The sequence below is a fragment of the Balaenoptera acutorostrata genome, chromosome 3 (genome assembly GCF_949987535.1).
Source record: "Balaenoptera acutorostrata chromosome 3, mBalAcu1.1, whole genome shotgun sequence".
Classification (NCBI taxonomy): domain Eukaryota; kingdom Metazoa; phylum Chordata; class Mammalia; order Artiodactyla; family Balaenopteridae; genus Balaenoptera; species Balaenoptera acutorostrata.
The window spans coordinates 7,171,859-7,179,959 of record NC_080066.1 but is presented as its reverse complement, the minus strand read 5'-3'; positions in this window follow the sequence as shown (position 1 = coordinate 7,179,959).

Below are 8,101 nucleotides of genomic sequence, written 5' to 3'. Positions count from 1 at the left end.
TAACACAGGCTTTCTAGCCTCCAAATCAAATGCTGAACGAGTGCTGGGAGTTAAAGGAAGACACAGGCGCGGCTCTCCCTCTCGGAGCTTAATCATTTTATGGAGGCAGGTCAAACCACTGGAGTAAATTACATTACGAAGCATCATGCCGTAGTGAGTGGGCCCATTGGGACACATGGAAAGCGTTCTAGAAGATCCCTTAGGGACACAAGCTGACCCTAAGAGGCTGGTTTGCTTTGGGACCTTGGAGGACAGATGGGGGAAGAGGGAAGGGCACCCAGCCAGGAAACCATGGGATCTGAGATCTGAGATGGAGGTCTGAGATTCAGCAAGGTGGGGGCTGGAGCAGAAGTGCAACACGGGGTGAGAGTTCCAGAACAATCAGGGCGGGAGGGACCAGACAGACAGCAGGACAAAGATGGGGAGAGTTCTGGAAGATGCCGAAGGAGAGGATGACATCTTAAAGTCTAAACTAAACTTTCCACTTAGAACAATAGCTCTGACATTTTTTTTTTTTTATAGTTTATTTTTATTAAACTATATTATTTACTACTACTCATATTATTAAATAATAATAAAATAATATGATTAAATAATATTATTAAACTATTATTTTTAATTTATTTATTTATTTATTTTTGGCTGCGTTGGGTCTCTGTTGCTGCGCACAGGCTTTCTCTAGTTGCAGCGAGTGGGGACTACTCTTCGTTGCGGTGCGTGGGCTTCTCATTGCGGTGGCTTCTCTTGTTGTGGAGCATGTAGCTCTGACATTTTAACCAACCATTTAAACATTACTAGAAAATGTAATCCTGTCCTCAGTAAAAGGAATTATTTCATAGTTTAAAAAAGGTTTTTTGTTTTTGTCCTATGGACTGTTGATATAGTTGTGCAGAAGATGCTACCATTTTAAAGTTAGAAGTGCATCCAATATTCATGGTGAAATTTTAAGTGAGTTCTTTATACAACTAAGTATATCTTTTCACATATTTTTTTCAATCCAGATATTGGATTGTATAATACCTGCAGTCACGCTTTATGCTTTAACTTGTACTTCGTTTTTCTAAAATTATTTGTTATTTGGGACAAGTGAACTCACGGAAGTATCTTTCCGAGACCAAGACTGACTTCAGAATTTTCATACATATATTTCAGGAGACAGTGCTAAGAATACTGTATTTTTCGAAGTAGAATAACATGAAAGAGTAACATGCCACTCCTTAGCAAAACTATTGAAAACCACACCTACTCTTGGGAAAATATTCCGATAGTGTGGTGAGATGACCTGCTCTGTAAATGTTAAGAAATTCAAGCTTGAAGAGCACCACACTCCCACCATACACTATCTACAGTGTGTCATCATATCCGTCCCCCAGCACCCCCTGAGGGTCCACCCATGGAATCGGTGATGTTTGAAAATTACATGAGATATTTAGAGTTTCTCAATACAAACTTAAGTGAGCCAGAAGCTTTTAAGAAGTGTGGGTATTTAAGAGTGCTCCTTCCTATTTGTGTACGTGTATGTCTGCGACTTTTTTCGTAGTATAACACTAAGAGAAGTCAGCTTTTAAACTTTCACACTACTTTACAATGATCCTTCTGAACGACGTCACACAACTTTCCATATTTAGTGGATCGATCGGTCCATTCATTCTTCTATTCATTCTTTCAACATCTACATGCATATTATTACCCCAACTTTGGGCATATTTGGGGCGTAGAAGAACAGCTATTGAGGTGGTAAGAGTCAAGCTAAATCTCACTTCAGTATTGAGTTTAATAGTCAGTTTTGGACAGAATGTTCTACAGCCCCATTATTTCACACGAAACATTTTCTTTCACTCTTCTTCCTCATTCAAATCAGCATATGGTTGCCCTGGCAGTCTCTGTCCTTACCCTCCTTTCTCCCTCTTTCTTTCTCTCCCTTTGGATAAAGTAAAAAGAAATGAAGAGAAGTGTCATTTTACTTTTTGGAGATTTTTCAGGAACCTGACCTCCGTGGAGGGCAGAAATACTACAACAGAAAGTAAAGGTCAAGTTGACTGCGGTGAAACTCAGGCTTTTGTTTGGCTGTCCTATGGGCTCCTCTACTGGGGCCTAGAGCCTCTGATTGCTGCAGCTTTTAGCAAAGGAAGAACAGCCTGGTGCTTACAAATCCTGCAGCTGCTTTCATCACAGTTAGGCACAGGAAGAGCAGGCTTGGGTGTCAGGGAAGCTGAATTTCTAGTTGCCTTTCAAACTTCCGGTGAGTTATTCTTTACTCTTGGACAAGTAGGAGTTAAAGATACGGAGTGGCTGAGGGTAGGCAAAGATGCCACCTCCCATTTACCTCCTGCTTCCTGCCCAAGCATCACATTTCCTAACCAGATCCCAGCTCTGACTTGACACCTTGAATCTGGACTGTTAAGTCGGGTTCATTTCACTCCTGGCTCTGAACAGCCTGCTTCTTAGCTTGCCCGTGTCTGGCTTTGATCCTGGATTTCAGAATCTGATACTGCTTCCTTCCTTCTGATCTTCTAGCATAGATTTATTCCCCCTGCTGTTCTGGATTCTCAACCTTGGTTTCTGATAGGGTGGGACTGGGAAACAGAACTGGGTCCCTGGGGAGCATTGGGTCCTCGGCTCTCTGTGTTTCTGCTACTGCATGTGGCCATGCAGACGCAACTTGCCTTGCTGCCAGCATTCCTGAGCTCTTGAACTGCTAGACCTTATTTTCTAATCCGCTTTCTTTTACAAGGCAGAGTGTTCTTCACATCTGCCTGTGAGTAGAACAAATCCTTTGTGCTGTGGTAATTAGAGACGAAGAAAGAAGTTTTGCTTTCATCACAATTTTCTAAATTACCTGTTGTACTCCTAGCTCAAATCACACCTGATTTTCTTTTTAAATAACTGACAGTGAGAGCTATCATCTAGCACAATTGCACACCTCTGTGGTGGCATTTCTCCAAATCATAATGCAGCCGGGGTGACTTCTGGGGGCTCACACGAATAATCTACAGACATTCAATTTCAGTTCTCACACACCAAGTGACTGAATCCCATGAAGCGTTCTTTGATGCCAGGCTTTTGGAAGACAAAAAGCCTATTTATGAGGAGATGAACAAAAGGAAATGATAAAAATTGCAAGTGAAAGCATTGGCCCAACTCTAATTTCATAACCCTGACCCTGTAGTTAGAAGGTTCTCAATGCTGGACATCTTTCCTTAGGAAATATTTGATGGGAGAAGGATGTAATAATGTTGATGACTTTCTCCAGCCAGGACGTGGTTGCCCCTGGGCTTCCACTTTTAGTGAATCTTTTTGTTCTTATGGAAGCTTGGGAAGGGCCAAGTTGGCTCTTCAGATATCATCTGAATGTAGAAAACAGACTTATGGTTACCAAGGGGGAAAGAGGGGGGAGGGATAAACTGGGAGATTGGGATTAACAAATACACACTGCTGTATATAAAATAAACAACAAGGACCTACTGTATAGCCCAGGGAACTCTACTCAATACTCTGTAATGACCTATATGAGAAAAGAATCTAAAAAAGACTGGATACATGTATAACTGATTCACTTTGCTGTACAGCAGAAACTAATACAACACTGTAAATCAATTATACTCCAATACAAAGTAACAAAAAAGATATCATCTGAATAAGCAAGATATCACTGCTGCAGCCCCTACATGGGACTCAGTCCTCTCCAGAGCTCTTCTCCCAGCTTGGGTCCTTCATATCCCACTGGCCCTTGTCCCCTAGGGCCGTTACAGCAGATGGGAATGGCCGATCTTTTATTGCCCCATTTGTTTTTACGTGGGAGTACGATACTGAGCCATACCAGACCTCAGTCCATTTCTCTGTACTTCTTGTGCTGACCAGTACATTCCATGGCGTGTCTTAAAGCCTTTCTGTACCCTAAACGTCAGCATGTCCGTAACGATTTACAACAGAAGCCCTAACACACAGGAACACTGTTTCACCTTTCGTGGTTCTTACAAGGTGAGATAATCACAAACAGAGCTTTAAAAGTAATCAGTTATGCTGGATGCTCAACTGGTTGCATGAGTGAGCTTTGAGGGCAGAACCCTGTCGCATTTCTTTCTTTTTTTTAAAGTAAATTTTTAATATTTTATTTATTTATTTTTATTTTTGGCTACGTTGGGTCTTTGTTGCTGTGCGTGGGCTTTCTGTAGTTGTGGCGAGCAGGGGCTACTCTTCGTTGCAGTGCGTGGGCTTCTCATTGCGGTGGCTTCTCTTTGTTGCGGAGCACGGGCTTTAGGCGCGTGGGCTCAGTAGTTGTGGCTCGCGGGCTCTAGAGCGCAGGCTCAGTAGTTGTGGCGCACGGGCTTAGTTGTTCCGCGGCATGTGGGATCTTCCCGGACCAGGGCTCGAACCCGTGTCCCCTGCATTGGCAGGCGGATTCTTCACCACTGCACTACCAGCGAAGCCCCTGTCACATTTATTTCTGTACCCCCAGAACTTTGTTTAGTGCTTACTGCCTGGTTATTACTTGAGAAATAACTGCTTAATACCGAATGATCCTGCATGAACTATAAAACAACATGCACTATTTTAAGATAATTTATCCTCTATTACTTCAGCCTTTAAGGATCTCAGTAAATGCAAGAGGAATCATTAGAAAAACTGGAAAGATACAAATGGACTAAATCTGACTCTTATTCAAGAGGAAATTTTGCTTAGCAGAAGTCACCCACCTTCTCCGATAAAGAAGGGAACAGGGAATAGTTAATGCAAATTCAAGTTAAAAATAGCAACATGTAATTTATGCATAGATATTTTTCAGCTATCACCCCCCCGAATATCTATCCAAAGAGTTGAATGCTTTGGATAGATGATGTCAGGGAATCCATATGCAGGGCAAACAGCATGTGAAAAAATTCACCAGTTGCATCAAGTTCCTGATGTACTGTCTTTGAAGATCCTCAAATCATTCTCTTTAGAGCAGAATATCCATTTTTAGAGGGCTTACCTTGGGCTGGTTGGCCACTCTTGCCGTTCACAGCTGTAGGTCGCCTCTCTGTGGTCAGTGAAACCAGCCTCAATCTAACCCTTCATTAAATCTGCAAATAAGGAGACTGGACCAGGGGACCTCTGAGGGCCTTTTGGCTCCTCCTTCTGGGATGACATCAAACCATCAGAGTAGATCTGGAAGCAGTGAGCTTCTCTCTCTGCATGTTTTTCCCCCTGTTCCTCTGAGTTACAGCTGTGAGGGCAGGTGTGAGGTTAATTTTTCAAATCCCTTAAATGGCTCAATTTTGGCAGCTCCTGTACTGCCTAATCCATCCCTTGAGAGCCAGCGTAAGAGGTCTTGCTGCTCCCCCCGAAGATGCTGAGTGGATTCAGGCTCCCCACTTTGCTTCTTCTTCTGGACAAGAGCCCCCGCTCCCCACGCTGTGAAGCACGCTCCTCGGTTCTCGGACTTCCACTGCCATCCTCCACGGCCTCCTTCTACGTACTTCTCTCCTTCTGATACTTTTTAAAAAAGCCTAACAGCAGGACTGCAAGCTAAGAACAAATCCTTGTTGCCACTGCCTAGCACAATCCTTTTCAAATGCTGTTATTTTTTTAAAAACTGATATCATTTTAGAAAAAGTCATTACACGAGGCCCCCTAATATATAAATCAGTAAAGACTGGAAGATTCTGTCTTGGCTTCTGACCTCAAAGAACCCCAGTATACTTCAGAATAATTTTAAAACCAATTGCTGGGTTTCCCTGGTGGTGCAGTGGTTAAGAATCCACCTGCCAATGCAGGGGACGCGGGTTCGAGCCCTGGTCCGGGAAGATCCCACATGCCACGGGGCAACTAAGCCCGTGTGCCACGACTACTGAGCCTGCGCTCTAGAGCGAGCCACAACTACTGAGCCCACGTGCCACAACTACTGAAGCCCACGCGCCTAGAGCCCGCGCTCCGCAACAAGAGAAACCACCACAATGAGAAGCCCGTGCACTGCAACCAAGAGTAGCCCCCGCTCGCCACAACTAGAGAAAGCCCCGCGTGCACCAACGAAGACCCAACGCAGCCAAAAATAAATAAATATATATAAAAAAACCAAAAAACAAACCAATTGCTTAGGATACTGAAGAAAGAGAAATTATTGGGGGAAAAAATAAGTATCAGTAAAAACACTCTACCTGCTCCCTTAGCTGTTACAAATGTTTGGTAAAAGGAAATAAGACCAACTTGAGCTCACTTTTAAGAGACCTTTCTTCGGGTTCTTTCATCTTCCCATTCATATTGATGGAGGCATTATGACCTGGGTCAACCAAATATAGAAAAAAAAAAAAAAAACTGGAGTAGGAAGTCAAAGACTGTGAGTCATACAGAACTATCTCTTTACCAGGACCAGCTCCAACGAAAAGAATGATGAACAGGAAATGTGCAACATCATAGCATGAGGTTGGAGTTAAAGAAACAAGTTCTACTTAAGTATAACAAGAATAGAGTCAACTTCATGGGCTTGTAACCAAAGCCAGATAGCGTGGCTAGCATACTCCTTCAGTCTCTTAGCTGTACGTTGTCCATGCCTGGCCCTTAGTTTTACGGCCATGTGTCTGTCTGGGCTTCTGCCCTGGAGAAATTCAAAATAATGATTTAGGATGGGGAGCTCGGTTCCTCTGTTGCCTATTTCTACGCTGCGTCCCAGCATCCGTGCAGGCAGGGTTCGCGTCTCTGTGTTTAGCGGGAGAATCATGACTCCCTCCAGCCCTGCTCAGCTCTCCTGAAAGCTTTTCCTCTGTTGATCTGAAGCAAAGAGCTTGGCTTTTTCGACCACATCAGACTCAAGTCTGTCCATCCGTTAAAACTGTCAGATTGGGCTTCCCTGGTGGCGCAGTGGTTGAGAATCTGACTGCCGATGCAGGGGACACGGGTTCAAGCCCTGGTCTGGGAAGATCCCACATGCCGCGGAGCAACTGGGCCCGTGAGCCACAATTACTGAGCCTGCGCGTCTGGAGCCTGTGCTCCGCAACAAGAGAGGCCACGATAGTGAGAGGCCCGCGCACCACGATGAAGAGTGGCCCCCGCTTGCCACAACTAGAGAAAGCCCTCGCACAGAAACGAAGACCCAACACAGCCAAAAAATAAATTAATTAATTAATTAAAAAAACAAAAACAAAAAACAACTGCCAGATTGATGACATTTCTGGTCACTCTCAAGGAACAAGTCTTACAGATCATTCGGTGAAAACAATGAGTTTCGATTACTTAATCAGAAGGCTCAGTCCTGTGAACAATCAAAACTTCTGCTGATTTTGGCATTGGACTTTTCTCTTCTTCCCAGGTGGGGCTGCCATGATGGAAAACACGCGGTCAGACAGGAGGGCTGTGATCTACGCCCCTCCTGCCACTCCAGCCTTTTCCCTCTCACAGGTTTTGCCCCCTCCCCAGGGTCTGGCCCTGGGCTTGGGGGCAGGTGGCTGGAGTTCACAGCACCGCTCTGTTTAAAGAAATGCTTCAAGATGCTCCCACCCTCATGACCCTTTTATAAGTGGGCTAAGAGGCTGAGATCAGTTCGCAGACATTTCCTTTGTAAGTTCTGCACACCCACTCTCTGCTGCACTCGCTTCAAATTCTGGCAGAGTCCTTTCCCTTTCTGAGTCATTCAAGGCATTCTTTGCAAGACTAACTCTTTTTTTTAAAAATTGATGTATAGCTGATTTACAACATTGTGTTAGTTTCAGATGTGCAGCAAAGTGATTTAGTTATATATATATATATATATATATATATATATATATATATATATATATATAAAATCTTTTTTATTTCAGATTATTTTCCATTAGAGATTGTTCTAAGATCTTGAGTATAGTTCCCTGGGTTATACAGTAAATCCTTGTTGCTTATCTATTTATGTATGTATGTATTTATTTGTTTATTGATGTATTAGCCACGCCGTGCAGCATGCGGGATCTTAGTTCCTCGACCAGGGATCAAAACCCACGCCCCCTGAAGTGCAAGCTTGGAGTCTCAACCAGTGGACCGCCAGGGAAGTCCCTATCTATTTTCTGTATAGTAATTTGTATCTCTTAATCCCATACGTCTAACTTATCTCTCCCCCACCTCCCTTGCCCCTTTGTTTTCTATAATACTAACT